The 19,684-nt window shown below is 36.8% G+C and overlaps 7 non-coding genes across 7 annotated transcripts; all 7 read left to right on the top strand.

Annotated features, from left to right (window-relative positions):
- The first annotated feature begins 3,975 nt into the window (after positions 1–3,975).
- Positions 3,976–4,049, top strand: TRNAI-AAU (transfer RNA isoleucine (anticodon AAU)). Its single transcript has one exon. It is a non-coding gene; the product is annotated as a tRNA-Ile (tRNA).
- A 6,832-nt stretch (positions 4,050–10,881) lies between these two features.
- On the top strand, positions 10,882–10,955 carry TRNAI-AAU (transfer RNA isoleucine (anticodon AAU)). The gene has a single exon. It is a non-coding gene; the product is annotated as a tRNA-Ile (tRNA).
- A 4,471-nt stretch (positions 10,956–15,426) lies between these two features.
- On the top strand, positions 15,427–15,500 carry TRNAI-AAU (transfer RNA isoleucine (anticodon AAU)). The gene has a single exon. It is a non-coding gene; the product is annotated as a tRNA-Ile (tRNA).
- A 729-nt stretch (positions 15,501–16,229) lies between these two features.
- Positions 16,230–16,303, top strand: TRNAI-AAU (transfer RNA isoleucine (anticodon AAU)). Its single transcript has one exon. It is a non-coding gene; the product is annotated as a tRNA-Ile (tRNA).
- Positions 16,304–17,032: 729 nt separating this feature from the next.
- On the top strand, positions 17,033–17,106 carry TRNAI-AAU (transfer RNA isoleucine (anticodon AAU)). The gene has a single exon. It is a non-coding gene; the product is annotated as a tRNA-Ile (tRNA).
- A 1,531-nt stretch (positions 17,107–18,637) lies between these two features.
- Positions 18,638–18,711, top strand: TRNAI-AAU (transfer RNA isoleucine (anticodon AAU)). Its single transcript has one exon. It is a non-coding gene; the product is annotated as a tRNA-Ile (tRNA).
- A 570-nt stretch (positions 18,712–19,281) lies between these two features.
- TRNAI-AAU (transfer RNA isoleucine (anticodon AAU)) lies at positions 19,282–19,355 on the top strand. The gene has a single exon. It is a non-coding gene; the product is annotated as a tRNA-Ile (tRNA).
- Positions 19,356–19,684: the final 329 nt, after the last annotated feature.

Genomic DNA, 19,684 nt, shown 5'->3' with positions numbered 1-19,684 from the left:
AATGCAGGCAAAAACTAATCCAAGCAATGGCGTAATTTACTGGCTCATCACGTGACAAGTTAGAGTGGTTGGTGGCAACATTTTGCTCATAATATAAAAAAAGCTTTTAATTCTCATTTAAGATTGGTTCTTATGCTTTTGATGGGCTCTCCAAGAATTAGTCAACTTTCAACGTATTTTACCCTTAACTGTGGACAGATCAAGCATTGAGAGGTCAGTAGCTGGCTCAAAATTAGAGCAAGTTCATTAAAAGAGAGTAGATATGGAGCAAAAGTGGCCGGTTAGCTCAATCGGCTAGAGCGTGGTGCTAATAACGCAAAGGTTGCGGGTTCGACCCCCGTGCTGGCCATTGCTATGGCTTTCTGTTCACATCCAGTGACTTTTGGAAAAAGATCCGTAGGTTTTATCCATCCAATGTGTAAAATTAATTTACAAACTTGAAATAACTTGGTTAGAGTAAGAGAGTGGCCATGTTACATTGTCGTTAACCTTAAAGTATGACAGAGTAACGAATTGAAGCAAAATAGAAATATAATCTAATGTAAGGCCAGAGATTTCAGTTTCTAAGCGTTTTTTAAGAAGTTTTGGGCAACTGGAATACGATATAACTGTAAATATTGACAGCTAAGTCTATCACTAATTGTAATGCAGGCAAAACTAATCCAAGCAACTTGAAGCAAAATAGAAATATAATCTATTGTATGGCCAGAGATTTCAGTTTCTAAGCGTTTTTTAAGAAGTTTTGGGCAACTGGATTTCGATATAACTGTAAATATTGACAGCTAAGTCTATCACTAATTGTAATGCAGGCAAAAACTAATCCAAGCAATGGCGTAATTTACTGGCTCATCACGTGACAAGTTAGAGTGGTTGGTGGCAACATATTGCTCATCATATAAAAAAAGCTTGTCAATTCTCATTTAAGATTGGTTCCTATGCTTTTGATGGGCTCTCTAAGAATTAGTCAACTTTCAACGTATTTTACCTTTCACTGTGGACAGATCAAGCTTTGAAAGGTCAGTAGCTGGCTCAAAATTAGAGCAAGTTCATTAAAAGAGAGTAGATATGGGGCAAAAGTGGCCGGTTAGCTCAATTGGTTAGAGCGTGGTGCTAATAACGCCAAGGTTGCGGGTTCGACCCCCGTGCTGCCCATTCCTTTGGCTTTCTATTCACATCCAGTGACTTTTGGAAAAAGATCCGTAGGTTTTATCCATCCAATGTGTAAAATTAATTTACAAACTTGAAATAATTTGGTTAGAGTAAGAGAGTGGCCATGTTACATCCTCGTTAACCATAAAGTATGACAGAGTAACGAATTGAAGCAAAATAGAAATATAATCTATTGTATGGCCAGAGATTTCAGTTTCTAAACGTTTTTTAAGAAGTTTTGGGCAACTGGAATTCGATATAACTGTAAATATTGACAGCTAAGTCTATCACTAATTGTAATGCAGTCAAAAACTAATCCAAGCAATGGCGTAATTTACTGGCTCATCACGTGACAAGTTAGAGTGGTTGGTGGCAACATATTGCTCATAATATAAAAAAAGCTTGTCAATTCTCACTTAAGATTGGTTCCTATGTTTTTGATGGGCTCTCTAAGAATTAGTCAACTTTTAACGTATTTTACCTTTCACTGTGGACAGATCAAGCTTTGAGAGGTCAGTAGCTGGCTCAAAATTAGAGCAAGTTCATTAAAAGAGAGTAGATATTGGGCAAAAGTGGCCGGTTAGCTCAATCGGTTAGAGCGTGTTGCTAATAACGCCAAGGTTGCGGGTTCGACCCCCGTGCTGGCCATTCTTTTGGCTTTCTGTTCACATCCAGTGACTTTTGGAAAAAGATCCGTTTGTTTTATCCATCCAATGTGTAAAATTAATTTACAAACTTGAAATAACTTGGTTAGAGTAAGAGAGTGGCCATGTTACATTGTCGTTAACCTTAAAGTATGACAGAGTAACGAATTGAAGCAAAATAGAAATATAATCTAATGTAAGGCCAGAGATTTCAGTTTCTAAGCGTTTTTTAAGAAGTTTTGGGCAACTGGAATACGATATAACTGTAAATATTAACAGCTAAGTCTATCACTAATTGTAATGCAGGCAAAACTAATCCAAGCAACTTGAAGCAAAATAGAAATATAATCTATTGTATGGCTAGAGATTTCAGTTTCTAAGCGTTTTTTAAGAAGTTTTGGGCAACTGGAATTCGATATAACTGTAAATATTGACAGCTAAGTCAATCACTAATTGTAATGCAGGCAAAAACTAATCCAAGCAATGGCGTAATTTACTGGCTCATCACGTGACAAGTTAGAGTGGTTGGTGGCAACATATTGCTCATAATATAAAAAAAGCTTGTCAATTCTCATTTAAGATTGGTTCCTATGCTTTTGATGGGCTCTCTAAGAATTAGTCAACTTTCAATGTATTTTACCTTTCACTGTGGACAGATCAAGCTTTGAGAGGTCAGTAGCTGGCTCAAAATTAGAGCAAGTTCATTAAAAGAGAGTAGATATGGGGCAAAAGTGGCCGGTTAGCTCAATCGGTTAGAGCGTGTTGCTAATAACGCCAAGGTTGCGGGTTCGACCCCCGTGCTGGCCATTCTTTTGGCTTTCTGTTCACATCCAGTGACTTTTGGAAAAAGATCCGTAGGTTTTATCCATCCAATGTGTAAAATTAATTTACAAACTTGAAATACTTTGGTTAGAGTAAGAGAGTGGCCATGTTACATCCTCGTTAACCATAAAGTATGACAGAGTAACGAATTGAAGCAAAATAGAAATATAATCTATTGTATGGCCAGAGATTTCAGTTTCTAAACGTTTTTTAAGAAGTTTTGGGCAACTGGAATTCGATATAACTGTAAATATTGACAGCTAAGTCTATCACTAATTGTAATGCAGTCAAAAACTAATGCAAGCAATGGCGTAATTTACTGGCTCATCACGTGACAAGTTAGAGTGGTTGGTGGCAACATATTGCTCATAATATAAAAAAAGCTTGTCAATTCTCACTTAAGATTGGTTCCTATGTTTTTGATGGGCTCTCTAAGAATTAGTCAACTTTTAACGTATTTTACCTTTCACTGTGGACAGATCAAGCTTTGAGAGGTCAGTAGCTGGCTCAAAATTAGAGCAAGTTCATTAAAAGAGAGTAGATATGGGGCAAAAGTGGCCGGTTAGCTCAATCGGTTAGAGCGTGTTGCTAATAACGCCAAGGTTGCGGGTTCGACCCCCGTGCTGGCCATTCTTTTGGCTTTCTGTTCACATCCAGTGACTTTTGGAAAAAGATCCGTCTGTTTTATCCATCCAATGTGTAAAATTAATTTACAAACTTGAAATAACTTGGTTAGAGTAAGAGAGTGGCCATGTTACATTGTCGTTAACCTTAAAGTATGACAGAGTAACGAATTGAAGCAAAATAGAAATATAATCTAATGTAAGGCCAGAGATTTCAGTTTCTAAGCGTTTTTTAAGAAGTTTTTCGGCAACTGGAATACGATATAACTGTAAATATTAACAGCTAAGTCTATCACTAATTGTAATGCAGGCAAAACTAATCCAAGCAACTTGAAGCAAAATAGAAATATAATCTATTGTATGGCCAGAGATTTCAGTTTCTAAGCGTTTTTTAAGAAGTTTTGGGCAACTGGAATTTGATATAACTGTAAATATTGACAGCTAAGTCAATCACTAATTGTAATGCAGGCAAAAACTAATCCAAGCAATGGCGTAATTTACTGGCTCATCACGTGACAAGTTAGAGTGGTTGGTGGCAACATATTGCTCATAATATAAAAAAAGCTTGTCAATTCTCATTTAAGATTGGTTCCTATGCTTTTGATGGGCTCTCTAAGAATTAGTCAACTTTCAATGTATTTTACCTTTCACTGTGGACAGATCAAGCTTTGAGAGGTCAGTAGCTGGCTCAAAATTAGAGCAAGTTCATTAAAAGAGAGTAGATATGGGGCAAAAGTGGCCGGTTAGCTTAATCGGTCAGAGCGTGGTGCTAATAACGCCAAGGTTGCGGGTTCGATCCTCGTGCTGGCCATTCCTTTGGCTTTCTGTTCACATCCAGTGACTTTTGGAAAAAGATCCGTAGGTTTTATCCATCCAATGTGTAAAATTAATTTACAAACTTGAAAAACCTTGGTTAGAGTAAGAGAGTGGCCATGTTACATCGTCGTTAACCATAAAGTATGACAGAGTAACGAATTGAAGCAAAATAGAAATATAATCTATTGTATGGCCAGAGATTTCAGTTTCTAAGCGTTTTTTAAGAAGTTTTGGGCAACTGGATTTCGATATAACTGTAAATATTGACAGCTAAGTCTATCACTAATTGTAATGCAGGCAAAAACTAATCCAAGCAATGACGTAATTTACTGGCTCATCACGTGACAAGTTAGAGTGGTTGGTGGCAACATATTGCTCATCATATAAAAAAAGCTTGTCAATTCTCATTTAAGATTGGTTCCTATGCTTTTGATGGGCTCTCTAAGAATTAGTCAACTTTCAACGTATTTTACCTTTCACTGTGGACAGATCAAGCTTTGAAAGGTCAGTAGCTGGCTCAAAATTAGAGCAAGTTCATTAAAAGAGAGTAGATATGGGGCAAAAGTGGCCGGTTTGCTCAATTGGTTAGAGCGTGGTGCTAATAACGCCAAAGTTGCGGGTTCGACCCCCGTGCTGCCCATTCCTTTGGCTTTCTTTTCACATCCAGTGACTTTTGGAAAAAGATCCGTAGGTTTTATCCATCCAATGTGTAAAATTAATTTACAAACTTGAAATAACTTGGTTAGAGTAAGAGAGTGGCCATGTTATATCTTCGTTAACCATAAAGTATGACAGAGTAACGAATTGAAGCAAAATAGAAATATAATCTATTGTATGGCCTGAGATTTCAGTTTCTAAACGTTTTTTAAGAAGTTTTGGGCAACTGGAATTCGATATAACTGTAAATATTGACAGCTAAGTCTATCACTAATTGTAATGCAGTCAAAAACTAATCCAAGCAATGGCGTAATTTACTGGCTCATCACGTGACAAGTTAAAGTGGTTGGTGGCAACATATTGCTCATAATATAAAAAAAGCTTGTCAATTCTCACTTAAGATTGGTTCCTATGTTTTTGATGGGCTCTCTAAGAATTAGTCAACTTTTAACGTATTTTACCTTTCACTGTGGACAGATCAAGCTTTGAGAGGTCAGTAGCTGGCTCAAAATTAGAGCAAGTTCATTAAAAGAGAGTAGATATGGGGTAAAAGTGGCCGGTTAGCTCAATTGGTTAGAGCGTGTTGCTAATAACGCCAAGGTTGCGGGTTCGACCCCCGTGCTGGCCATTCCTTTGGCTTTCTGTTCACATCCAGTGACCTTTGGAAAAAGATCCGTAGGTTTTATCCATCCAATGTGTAAAATTAATTTACAAACTTGAAATAACTTGGTTAGAGTAAGAGAGTGGCCATGTTACATCGTCGTTAACCAAAAAGTATGACAGAGTAACGAATTAAAGCAAAATAGAAATATATTCTATTGTATGGCCAGAGATTTCAGTTTCTAAGCGTTTTTTAAGAAGTTTTGGGCAACTGGAATTCGATATAACTGTAAATATTGACAGCTAAGTCTATCACTAATTGTAATGCAGGCAAAAACTAATCCAAGCAATGGCGTAATTTACCTGCTCATCACGTGACAAGTTAGAGTGGTTGGTGGCAACATATTGCTCATAATATAAAAAAAGCTTGTCAATTCTCATTTAAGATTGGTTCCTATGCTTTTGATGGGCTCTCTAAGAATTAGTCAACTTTCAACGTATTTTACCTTTCACTGTGGACATATCAAGCTTTGAGAGGTCAGTAGCTGGCTCAAAATTAGAGCAAGTTCATTAAAAGAGAGTAGATATGGGGCAAAAGTGGCCGGTTAGCTCAATCGGTTAGAGCGTGTTGCTAATAACGCCAAGGTTGCGGGTTCGACCCCCGTGCTGGCCATTCCTTTGGCTTTCTGTTCACATCCAGTGACTTTTGGAAAAAGATCCGTAGGTTTTATCCATCCAATGTGTAAAATTAATTTACAAACTTGAATTAACTTGGTTAGAGTAAGAGAGTGGCCATGTTACATCGTCGTTAACCTTAAAGTATGACAGAGTAACGAATTGAAGCAAAATAGAAATATAATCTATTGTATGGCCAGAGATTTCAGTTTCTAAGCGTTTTTTAAGAAGTTTTGGGCAACTGGAATTCGATATAACTGTAAATATTGACAGCTAAGTCTATCACTAATTGTAATGCAGGCAAAACTAATCCAAGCGACTTGAAGCAAAATAGAAAAATAATCTATTTTATGGCCAGAGATTTCAGTTTTAAGTGTTTTTTAAGAAGTTTTGGGCAACTGGAATTCGATATAACTGAAAATATTGACAGCTAAGTCTATCACTAATTGTAATGCAGGCAAAACTAATCCAAGCAACTTGAAGCAAAATAGAAATATAATCTATTGTATGGCCAGAGATTTCAGTTTCTAAGCGTTTTTTAAGAAGTTTTGGGCAACTGGATTTCGATATAACTGTAAATATTGACAGCTAAGTCTATCACTAATTGTAATGCAGGCAAAAACTAATCCAAGCAATGGTGTAATTTACTGGCTCATCACGTGACAAGTTAGAGTGGTTGGTGGCAACATATTGCTCATCATATAAAAAAAGCTTGTCAATTCTCATTTAAGATTGGTTCCTATGCTTTTGATGGGCTCTCTAAGAATTAGTCAACTTTCAACGTATTTTACCTTTCACTGTGGACAGATCAAGCTTTGAAAGGTCAGTAGCTGGCTCAAAATTAGAGCAAGTTCATTAAAAGAGAGTAGATATGGGGCAAAAGTGGCCGGTTAGCTCAATCGGTTAGAGCGTGTTGCTAATAACGCCAAGGTTGCGGGTTCGACCCCCGTGCTGGCCATTCCTTTGGCTTTCTGTTCACATCCAGTGACATTTGGAAAAAGATCCGTAGGTTTTATCCATCCAATGTGTAAAATTAATTTACAAACTTGAATTAACTTGGTTAGAGTAAGAGAGTGGCCATGTTACATCGTCGTTAACCTTAAAGTATGACAGAGTAACGAATTGAAGCAAAATAGAAATATAATCTATTGTAAGGCCAGAGATTTCAGTTTCTAAGCGTTTTTTAAGAAGTTTTGGGCAACTGGAATTCGATATAACTGTAAATATTGACAGCTAAGTCTATCACTAATTGTAATGCAGGCAAAACTAATCCAAGCGACTTGAAGCAAAATAGAAAAATAATCTATTTTATGGCCAGAGATTTCAGTTTTAAGTGTTTTTTAAGAAGTTTTGGGCAACTGGAATTCGATATAACTGAAAATATTGACAGCTAAGTCTATCACTAATTGTAATGCAGGCAAAACTAATCCAAGCAACTTGAAGCAAAATAGAAATATAATCTATTGTATGGCCAGAGATTTCAGTTTCTAAGCGTTTTTTAAGAAGTTTTGGGCAACTGGATTTCGATATAACTGTAAATATTGACAGCTAAGTCTATCACTAATTGTAATGCAGGCAAAAACTAATCCAAGCAATGGTGTAATTTACTGGCTCATCACGTGACAAGTTAGAGTGGTTGGTGGCAACATATTGCTCATCATATAAAAAAAGCTTGTCAATTCTCATTTAAGATTGGTTCCTATGCTTTTGATGGGCTCTCTAAGAATTAGTCAACTTTCAACGTATTTTACCTTTCACTGTGGACAGATCAAGCTTTGAGAGGTCAGTAGCTGGCTCAAAATTAGAGCAAGTTCATTAAAAGAGAGTAGATATGGGGCAAGAGTGGCCGGTTAGCTCAATCGGTTAGAGCGTGTTGCTAATAACGCCAAGGTTGCGGGTTCGACCCCCGTGCTGGCCATTCCTTTGGCTTTCTGCTCACATCCAGTGACTTTTGGAAAAAGATCCGTAGGTTTTATCCATCCAATGTGTAAAAATAATTTACAAACTTGAAATAACTTGGTTAGAGTAAGAGAGTGGCCATGTTACATCTTCGTTAACCTTAAGGTATGACAGAGTAACGAATTAAAGCAAAATAGAAATATATTCTATTGTATGGCCAGAGATTTCAGTTTCTAAGCGTTTTTTAAGAAGTTTTGGGAAACTGGAATTCGATATAACTGTAAATATTGACAGCTAAGTCTATCACTAATTGTAATGCAGGCAAAACTAATCCAAGCAACTTGAAGCAAAATAGAAATATAATCTATTGTATGGCCAGAGATTTCAGTTTCTAAGCGTTTTTTAAGAAGTTTTGGGCAACTGGATTTCGATATAACTGTAAATATTGACAGCTAAGTCTATCACTAATTGTAATGCAGGCAAAAACTAATCCAAGCAATGACGTAATTTACTGGCTCATCACGTGACAAGTTAGAGTGGTTGGTGGCAACATATTGCTCATCATATAAAAAAAGCTTGTCAATTCTCATTTAAGATTGGTTCCTATGCTTTTGATGGGCTCTCTAAGAATTAGTCAACTTTCAACGTATTTTACCTTTCACTGTGGACAGATCAAGCTTTGAAAGGTCAGTAGCTGGCTCAAAATTAGAGCAAGTTCATTAAAAGAGAGTAGATATGGGGCAAAAGTGGCCGGTTTGCTCAATTGGTTAGAGCGTGGTGCTAATAACGCCAAGGTTGCGGGTTCGACCCCCGTGCTGCCCATTCCTTTGGCTTTCTATTCACATCCAGTGACTTTTGGAAAAAGATCCGTAGGTTTTATCCATCCAATGTGTAAAATTAATTTACAAACTTGAAATAACTTGGTTAGAGTAAGAGAGTGGCCATGTTATATCTTCGTTAACCATAAAGTATGACAGAGTAACGAATTGAAGCAAAATAGAAATATAATCTATTGTATGGCCAGAGATTTCAGTTTCTAAACGTTTTTTAAGAAGTTTTGGGCAACTGGAATTCGATATAACTGTAAATATTGACAGCTAAGTCTATCACTAATTGTAATGCAGTCAAAAACTAATCCAAGCAATGGCGTAATTTACTGGCTCATCACGTGACAAGTTAAAGTGGTTGGTGGCAACATATTGCTCATAATATAAAAAAAGCTTGTCAATTCTCACTTAAGATTGGTTCCTATGTTTTTGATGGGCTCTCTAAGAATTAGTCAACTTTTAACGTATTTTACCTTTCACTGTGGACAGATCAAGCTTTGAGAGGTCAGTAGCTGGCTCAAAATTAGAGCAAGTTCATTAAAAGAGAGTAGATATGGGGTAACAGTGGCCGGTTAGCTCAATCGGATAGAGCGTGTTGCTAATAACGCCAAGGTTGCAGGTTCGACCCCCGTGCTGGCCATTCCTTTGGCTTTCTGTTCACATCCAGTGACTTTTGGAAAAAGATCCGTAGGTTTTATCCATCCAATGTGTAAAATTAATTTACAAACTTGAAATAACTTGGTTAGAGTAAGAGAGTGGCCATGTTACATCGTCGTTAACCAAAAAGTATGACAGAGTAACGAATTAAAGCAAAATAGAAATATATTCTATTGTATGGCCAGAGATTTCAGTTTCTAAGCGTTTTTTAAGAAGTTTTGGGCAACTGGAATTCGATATAACTGTAAATATTGACAGCTAAGTCTATCACTAATTGTAATGCAGGCAAAAACTAATCCAAGCAATGGCGTAATTTACCTGCTCATCACGTGACAAGTTAGAGTTGTTGGTGGCAACATATTGCTCATAATATAAAAAAAGCTTGTCAATTCTCATTTAAGATTGGTTCCTATGCTTTTGATGGGCTCTCTAAGAATTAGTCAACTTTCAACGTATTTTACCTTTCACTGTGGACAGATCAAGCTTTGAGAGGTCAGTAGCTGGCTCAAAATTAGAGCAAGTTCATTAAAAGAGAGTAGATATGGGGCAAAAGTGGCCGGTTAGCTCAATCGGTTAGAGCGTGTTGCTAATAACACCAAGGTTGCGGGTTCGACCCCCGTGCTGGCCATTCCTTTGGCTTTCTGTTCACATCCAGTGACTTTTGGAAAAAGATCCGTAGGTTTTATCCATCCAATGTGTAAAATTAATTTACAAACTTGAATTAACTTGGTTAGAGTAAGAGTGGCCATGTTACATCGTCGTTAACCTTAAAGTATTACAGAGTAACGAATTGAAGCAAAATAGAAATATAATCTATTGTATGGCCAGAGATTTCAGTTTCTAAGCGTTTTTTAAGAAGTTTTGGGCAACTGGAATTCGATATAACTGTAATTATTGACAGCTAAGTCTATCACTAATTGTAATGCAGGCAAAACTAATCCAAGCGACTTGAAGCAAAATAGAAAAATAATCTATTTTATGGCCAGAGATTTCAGTTTTAAGTGTTTTTTAAGAAGTTTTGGGCAACTGGAATTCGATATAACTGAAAATATTGACAGCTAAGTCTATCACTAATTGTAATGCAGGCAAAACTAATCCAAGCAACTTGAAGCAAAATAGAAATATAATCTATTGTATGGCCAGAGATTTCAGTTTCTAAGCGTTTTTTAAGAAGTTTTGGGCAACTGGAATTCGATATAACTGTAAATATTGACAGCTAAGTCTATCACTAATTGTAATGCAGGCAAAAACTAATCCAAGCAATGGTGTAATTTACTGGCTCATCACGTGACAAGTTAGAGTGGTTGGTGGCAACATATTGCTCATCATATAAAAAAAGCTTGTCAATTCTCATTTAAGATTGGTTCCTATGCTTTTGATGGGCTCTCTAAGAATTAGTCAACTTTCAACGTATTTTACCTTTCACTGTGGACAGATCAAGCTTTGAAAGGTCAGTAGCTGGCTCAAAATTAGAGCAAGTTCATTAAAAGAGAGTAGATATGGGGCAAAAGTGGCCGGTTAGCTCAATCGGTTTGAGCGTGGTGCTAATGACGCCAAGGTTGCGGGTTCGACCCCCGTGCTGGCCATTCCTTTGGCTTTCTGTTCACATCCAGTGACTTTTGGAAAATGATCCGTAGGTTTTATCCATCCAATGTGTAAAATTAATCTACAAACTTGAAATAACTTGGTTAGAGTAAGAGAGTGGCCATGTTACATCGTCGTTAACCTTAAAGTATGACAGAGTAACGAATTGAGGCAAAATAGAAATATAATCTATTGTATGGCCAGAGATTTCAGTTTCTAAGCGTTTTTTAAGAAGTTTTGGGCAACTGGAATTCGATATAACTGTAAATATTGACAGCTAAGTCTATCACTAATTGTAATGCAGGCAAAAACTAATCCAAGCAATGGCGTAATTTACTGGCTCATCACGTGACAAGTTAGAGTGGTTGGTGGCAACATATTGCTCATAATATAAAAAAAGCTTGTCAATTCTCATTTAAGATTGGTTCCTATGCTTTTGATGGGCTCTCTAAGAATTAGTCAACTTTCAACGTATTTTACCTTTCACTGTGGACAGATCAAGCTTTGAGAGGTCAGTAGCTGGCTCAAAATTAGAGCAAGTTCATTAAAAGAGAGTATATATGGCGCAAAAGTGGCCGGTTAGCTCAATCGGTTAGAGCGTGTTGCTAATAACGCCAAGGTTGCGGGTTCGACCCCCATGCTGGCCATTCCTTTGGCTTTCTGTTCACATCCAGTGACTTTTGGAAAAGATCCGTAGGTTTTATCCATCCAATGTGTAAAATTAATTTACAAACTTGAATTAACTTGGTTAGAGTAAGAGAGTGGCTATGTTACATCGTCGTTAACCTTAAAGTATGACAGAGTAACGAATTGAAGCAAAATAGAAATATAATCTATTGTATGGCCAGAGATTTCAGTTTCTAAGCATTTTTTAAGAAGTTTTGGGAAACTGGAATTCGATATAACTGTAAATATTGACAGCTAAGTCTATCACTAATTGTAATGCAGGCAAAAACTAATCCAAGCAATGGCGTAATTTACTGGCTCATCACGTGACAAGTTAGAGTGGTTGGTGGCAACATATTGCTCATAATATAAAAAAGCTTGTCAATTCTCATTCAAGATTGGTTCCTATGCTTTTGATGGGCTCTCTAAGAATTAGTCAACTTTCAACGTAATTTTCCTTTCACTATGGACAGATCAAGAGGTCAGTAGCAGGCTCAAAATTAGAGCAAGATCATTAAAAGAGAGGTTGCGGGTTCGACCCCCGTGCTGGCCATTCCTTTGGCTTTCTATTCACATCCAGTGACTTTTGGAAAAAGATCCGTAGGTTTTATCCATCCAAAGTGTAAAATTAATTTACAAACTTGAAATAACTTGGTTAGAGTAAGAGAGTGGCCATGTTACATCGTCGTTAACCTTAAAGTATGACAGAGTAACGAATTGAAGCAAAATAGAAATATAATTTATTGTATGGCCAGAGATTTCAGTTTCTAAGCGTTTTTTAAGAAGTTTTGGGCAACTGGAATTTGATATAACTGTAAATATTGACACCTAAGTCTATCACTAATTGTAATGCAGGCAAAACTAATCCAAGCGACTTGAAGCAAAATAGAAAAATAATCTAATTTATGGCCAGAGATTTCAGTTTCTAAGTGTTTTTTAAGAAGTTTTGGGCAACTGGAATTCGATATAACTGTAAATATTGACAGCTAAGTCTATCACTAATTGTAATGCAGGCAAAAACTAATCCAAGCAATGGCGTAATTTACTGGCTCATCACGTGACAAGTTAGAGTGGTTGGTGGCAACATATTGCTCATAATATAAAAAAAGCTTGTCAATTCTCATGTAAGATTGGTTCCTATGCTTTTGATGGGCTCTCTAAGAATTAGTCAACTTTCAACGTATTTTACCTTTCACTGTGGACAGATCAAGAGGTCAGTGACTGGCTCAAAATTAGAGCAAGATCATTAAAAGAGAGGTTGCGGGTTCTACCCCCGTGCTCGCCATTCCTTTGGCTTTCTATTCACATCCAGTGACTTTTGGAAAACGATCCGTAGGTTTTATCCATTCAATGTGTAAAATTAATTTACAAACTTGAAATAACTTGGTTAGAGTAAGAGAGTGGCCATGTTACATCGTCGTTAACCTTAAAGTATGACAGAGTAACGAATTGAAGCAAAATAGAAATATAATTTATTGTATGGCCAGAGATTTCGGTTTCTAAGCGTTTTTTAAGAAGTTTTGGGCAACTGGAATTCGATATGACTGTAAATATTGACAGCTAAGTCTATCACTAATTGTAATGCAGGCAAAAACTAATCCAAGCAATGGCGTAATTTACTGGCTCATCACGTGACAAGTTAGAGTGGTTGGTGGCAACATATTGCTCATAATATAAAAAAAGCTTGTCAATTCTCATTCAAGATTGGTTCCTATGCTTTTGATGGGCTCTCTAAGAATTAGTCAACTTTCAACGTAATTTACCTTTCACTATGGACAGATCAAGAGGTCAGTAGCAGGCTCAAAATTAGAGCAAGATCATTAAAAGAGAGGTTGCGAGTTCGACCCCCGTGCTGGCCATTCCTTTGGCTTTCTATTCACATCCAGTGACTTTTGGAAAAAGATCCGTAGGTTTTATCCATCCAAAGTGTAAAATTAATTTACAAACTTGAAATAACTTGGTTAGAGTAAGAGAGTGGCCATGTTACATCGTCGTTAACCTTAAAGTATGACAGAGTAACGAATTGAAGCAAAATAGAAATATAATTTATTGTATGGCCAGAGATTTCAGTTTCTAAGCGTTTTTTAAGAAGTTTTGGGCAACTGGAATTTGATATAACTGTAAATTTTGACAGCTAAGTCTATCACTAATTGTAATGCAGGCAAAACTAATCCAAGCGACTTGAAGCAAAATAGAAAAATAATCTAATTTATGGCCAGAGATTTCAGTTTCTAAGTGTTTTTTAAGAAGTTTTGGGCAACTGGAATTCGATATAACTGTAAATATTGACAGCTAAGTCTATCACTAATTGTAATGCAGGCAAAAACTAATCCAAGCAATGGCGTAATTTACTGGCTCATCACGTGACAAGTTAGAGTGGTTGGTGGCAACATATTGCTCATAATATAAAAAAAGCTTGTCAATTCTCATGTAAGATTGGTTCCTATGCTTTTGATGGGCTCTCTAAGAATTAGTCAACTTTCAACGTATTTTACCTTTCACTGTGGACAGATCAAGAGGTCAGTGACTGGCTCAAAATTAGAGCAAGATCATTAAAAGAGAGGTTGCGGGTTCTACCCCCGTGCTCGCCATTCCTTTGGCTTTCTATTCACATCCAGTGACTTTTGGAAAACGATCCGTAGGTTTTATCCATTCAATGTGTAAAATTAATTTACAAACTTGAAATAACTTGGTTAGAGTAAGAGAGTGGCCATGTTACATCGTCGTTAACCTTAAAGTATGACAGAGTAACGAATTGAAGCAAAATAGAAATATAATTTATTGTATGGCCAGAGATTTCGGTTTCTAAGCGTTTTTTAAGAAGTTTTGGGCAACTGGAATTCGATATGACTGTAAATATTGACAGCTAAGTCTATCACTAATTGTAATGCAGGCAAAAACTAATCCAAGCAATGGCGTAATTTACTGGCTCATCACGTGACAAGTTAGAGTGGTTGGTGGCAACATATTGCTCATAATATAAAAAAAGCTTGTCAATTCTCATTTAAGATTGGTTCCTATGCTTTTGATGGGCTCTCTAAGAATTAGTCAACTTTCAACGTATTTTACCTTTCACTGTGGACAGATCAAGCTTTGAGAGGTCAGTAGCTGGCTCAAAATTAGAGCAAGATCATTAAAAGAGAGTAGTTATGGGGCAAAAGTGGCCGGTTAGCTCAATCGGTTAGAGTGTGGTGCTAATAACGCCAAGGTTGCGGGTTCGACCCCCATGCTGGCCATTCCTTTGGCTTTCTGTTCACATCCAGTGACTTTTGGAAAAAGATCCGTAAGTTTTATTCATCCAATGTGTAAAATTAATTTACAAACTTGAAATAACTTGGTTAGAGTAAGAGAGTGGCCATGTTACATCGTCGTTAACGTTAAAGTATGACAGAGTAAAGAATTGAGGCAAAATAGAAATATAATCTATTGTATGGCCAGAGATTTCAGTTTCTAAGCGTTTTTTAAGAAGTTTTGGGCAACTGAAATTCGATATAACTGTAAATATTGACAGCTAAGTCTATCACTAATTGAAATGCAGTCAAAAACTAATCCAAGCAATGGCGTAATTTACTGGCTCATCACGTGACAAGTTAGAGTGGTTGGTGGCAACATATTGCTCATAATATAAAAAAAGCTTGTCAATTCTCATTTAAGATTGGTTCCTATGCTTTTGATGGGCTCTCTAAGAATTAGTCAACTTTCAACGTATTTTACCTTTCACTGTGGACAGATCAAGCTTTGAGAGGTCAGTAGCTGGCTCAAAATTAGAGCAAGATCATTAAAAGAGAGTAGATATGGGGCAAAAGTGGCCGGTTAGCTCAATCGGTTAGAGCGTGGTGCTAATAACGCCAAGGTTGCGGGTTCGACCCCCGTGCTGGCCATTTCTTTGGCTTTCTATTCACATCCAGTGACTTTTGGAAAAAGATCCGTAGGTTTTATCCATCCAATGTGTAAAATTAATTTACAAACTTGAAATAACTTGGTTAGAGTAAGAGAGTGGCCATGTTACATCGTCGTTAACCTTAAAGTATGACAGGGTAACGAATTGAAGCAAAATAGAAATATAATCTATTGTATGGCCAGAGATTTCAGTTTCTACGCGTTTTTTAAGAAGTTTTGGGCAACTGGAATTTGATATAACTGTAAATATTGACAGCTAAGTCTATCACTAATTGTAATGCAGGCAAAACTAATACAAGCAACTTGAAGCAAAATAGAAATATAATCTATTGTATGGCCAGAGATTTCAGTTTCTAAGCGTTTTTTAAGAAGTTTTGGGCAACTGGAATTCGATATAACTGTAAATATTGACAGCTAAGTATATCACTAATTGTAATGCAGGCAAAAACTATTCCAAGCAATGGCGTAATTTACTGGCTCATCACGTGACAAGTTAGAGTGGTTGGTGGCAACATATTGCTCATAATATAAAAAAAGCTTGTCAATTCTCATTTAAGATTGGTTCCTATGCTTTTAATGGGCTCTCTAAGAATTAGTCAACTTTCAACGTATTTTACCTTTCACTGTGGACAGATCAAGCTTTGAGAGGTCAGTAGCTGGCTCAAAATTAGAGCAAGTTCATTAAAACAAAGTAGATATGGGGCAAAAGTGGCCGGTTAGCTCAATCGGTTAGAGCGTGGTGCTAATAACGCCAAGGTTGCGGGTTCGACCCCCGTGCTGGCCATTCCTTTGGCTTTCTGTTCACATCCAGTGACTTTTGGAAAAAGATCCGTAGGTTTTATCCATCCAATGTGTAAAATTAATTTACAAACTTGAAATAACTTGGTTAGAGTAAGAGAGTGGCCATGTTACATCGTCGTTAACCTTAAAGTATGACAGGGTAACGAATTGAAGCAAAATAGAAATATAATCTATTGTATGGCCAGAGATTTCAGTTTCTACGCGTTTTTTAAGAAGTTTTGGGCAACTGGAATTTGATATAACTGTAAATATTGACAGCTAAGTCTATCACTAATTGTAATGCAGGCAAAACTAATACAAGCAACTTGAAGCAAAATAGAAATATAATCTATTGTATGGCCAGAGATTTCAGTTTCTAAGCGTTTTTAAAGAAGTTTTGGGCAACTGGAATTCGATATAACTGTAAATATTGACAGCTAAGTATATCACTAATTGTAATGCAGGCAAAAACTATTCCAAGCAATGGCGTAATTTACTGGCTCATCACGTGACAAGTTAGAGTGGTTGGTGGCAACATATTGCTCATAATATAAAAAAAGCTTGTCAATTCTCATTTAAGATTGGTTCCTATGCTTTTAATGGGCTCTCTAAGAATTAGTCAACTTTCAACGTATTTTACCTTTCACTGTGGACAGATCAAGCTTTGAGAGGTCAGTAGCTGGCTCAAAATTAGAGCAAGTTCATTAAAACAAAGTAGATATGGGGCAAAAGTGGCCGGTTAGCTCAATCGGTTAGAGCGTGGTGCTAATAACGCCAAGGTTGCGGGTTCGACCCCCGTGCTGGCCATTCCTTTGGCTTTCTGTTCACATCCAGTGACTTTTGGAAAAAGATCCGTAGGTTTTATCCATCCAATGTGTAAAATTAATTTACAAACTTGAAATAACTTGGTTAGAGTAAGAGAGTGGCCATGTTACATCGTCGTTAACCTTAAAGTATGACAGAGTAACGAATTGAAGCAAAATAGAAATATAATCTATTGTATGGCCATAGTATTCAGTTTCTAAGCGTTTTTTAAGAAGATTTGGGCAACTGGAATTCGATATAACTGTAAATATTGACAGCTAAGTCTATCACTAATTGTAATGCAGGCAAAACTAATCCAAGCGACTTGAAGCAAAATAGAAATATAATCTATTGTATGGCCAGAGATTTCAGTTTCTAAGCGTTTTTTAAGAAGTTTTGGGCAACTGGAATTCGATATAACTGTAAATATTGACAGCTAAGTCTATCACTAATTGTAATGCAGGCAAAAACTAATCCAAGCAATGGCATAATTTACTGGCTCATCACGTGACAAGTTAGAGTGGTTGGTGGCAACATATTGCTCATAATATAAAAAAAGCTTGTCAATTCTCATTTAAGATTGGTTCCTATGCTTTTGATGGGCTCTTTAAGAATTAGTCAACTTTCAACGTATTTTACCTTTCACTGTGGACAGATCAAGCTTTGAGAGGTCAGTAGCTGGCTCAAAATTAGAGCAAGTTCATTAAAAGAGAGTAGATATGGAGCAAAAGTGGCCAGTTAGCTCAATCTGTTAGAGCGTGGTGCTAATAACACCAAGGTTGCGGGTTCGACCCCCGTGCTGGCCATTCCTTTGGCTCTCTGTTCACATCCAGTGACTTTTGGAAAAAGATCCGTAGGTTTTATCCATCCAATGTGTAAAATTAATTTACAAACTTGAAATAACTTGGTTAGAGTAAGAGAGTGGCCATGTTACATCGTCGTTAACCTTAAAGTATGACAGAGTAACGAATTGAAGCAAAATAGAAATATAATCTATTGTATGGCCAGAGATTTCAGTTTCTAAGCGTTTTTTAAGAAGTTTTGGGCAACTGGAATTTGATATAACTGTAAATATTGACAGCTAAGTCTATCACTAATTGTAATGCAGGCAAAACTAATCAAGCGACTTGAAGCAAAATAGAAATATAATTTATTGTATGGCCAGAGATTTCAGTTTCTATGCGTTTTTTAAGAAGTTTTGGGCAACTGGAATTCGATATAACTGTAAATATTGACAGCTAAGTCTATCACTAATTGTAATGCAGGCAAAAACTAATCCAAGCAATGGCGTAATTTACTGGCTCATCACGTGACAAGTTAGAGTGGTTGGTGGCAACATATTGCTCATAATATAAAAAAAGCTTGTCAATTCTCATTTAAGATTGGTTCTTATGCTTTTGATGGGCTCTCCAAGAATTACTCAACTTCCAACGTATTTTACCTTTCACTGTGGACAGATCAAGCTTTGAGAGGTCAGTAGCTGGCTCAAAATTAGAGGAAGATCATTAAAAGACAGTAGATATGGGGCAAAAGTGGCCGGTTAGCTCAATCGGTTAGAGTGTGGTGCTAATAACGCCAAGGTTGCGGGTTCGACCCCCGTGCTGGCCATTCCTTTGGCTTTCTGTTCACATCCAGTGACTTTTGGAAAAAGATCCGTACGTTTTATTCATCCAATGTGTAAAATAATTTACAAACTTGAAATAACTTGGTTAGAGTAAGAGAGTGGCCACGTTACATCGTCGTTAACGTTCAAGTATGACAGAGTAAAGAATTGAGGCAAAATAGAAATATAATCTATTGTATGGCCAGAGATTTCAGTTTCTAAGCGTTTTTTAAGAAGTTTTGGGCAACTGGAATTCGATATAACTGTAAATATTGACAGCTAAGTCTATCACTAATTGTAATGCAGGCAAAAACTAATCCAAGCAATGGCGTAATTTACTGGCTCATCACTTGACAAGTTAGAGTGGTTGGTGGCAACATATTGCTCATAATATAAAAAAAGCTTGTCAATTCTCATTTAAGATTGGTTCCTATGCTTTTGATGGGCTCTTTAAGAATTAGTCAACTTTCAACGTATTTTACCTTTCACTGTGGACAGATCAAGCTTTGAGAGGTCAGTAGCTGGCTCAAAATTAGAGCAAGTTCATTAAAAGAGAGTAGATATGGAGCAAAAGTGGCCAGTTAGCTCAATCGGTTAGAGCGTGGTGCTAATAACGCCAAGGTCGCGGGTTCGACCCCCGTGCTGGCCATTCCTTTGGCTTTCTGTTCACATCCAGTGACTTTTGGAAAAAGATCCGTAGGTTTTATCCATCCAATGTGTAAAATTAATTTACAAACTTGAAATAACTTGGTTAGAGTAAGAGAGTGGCCATGTTACATCGTCGTTAACCTTAAAGTATGACAGAGTAACGAATTGAAGCAAAATAGAAATATAATCTATTGTATGGCCAGAGATTTCAGTTTCTAAGCGTTTTTTAAGAAGTTTTGGGCAACTAGAATTCGATATAACTGTAAATATTGACAGCTAAGTCTATCACTAATTGTAATGCAGGCAAAAACTAATCCAAGCAATGGCGTA

This window comes from Anomaloglossus baeobatrachus, chromosome 4, assembly GCF_048569485.1.
Source record: "Anomaloglossus baeobatrachus isolate aAnoBae1 chromosome 4, aAnoBae1.hap1, whole genome shotgun sequence".
Classification (NCBI taxonomy): Eukaryota; Metazoa; Chordata; class Amphibia; order Anura; family Aromobatidae; genus Anomaloglossus; species Anomaloglossus baeobatrachus.
The sequence above is the reverse complement of the archived record's forward strand: the minus strand, read 5'-3'. Positions and strand labels throughout refer to the sequence as shown.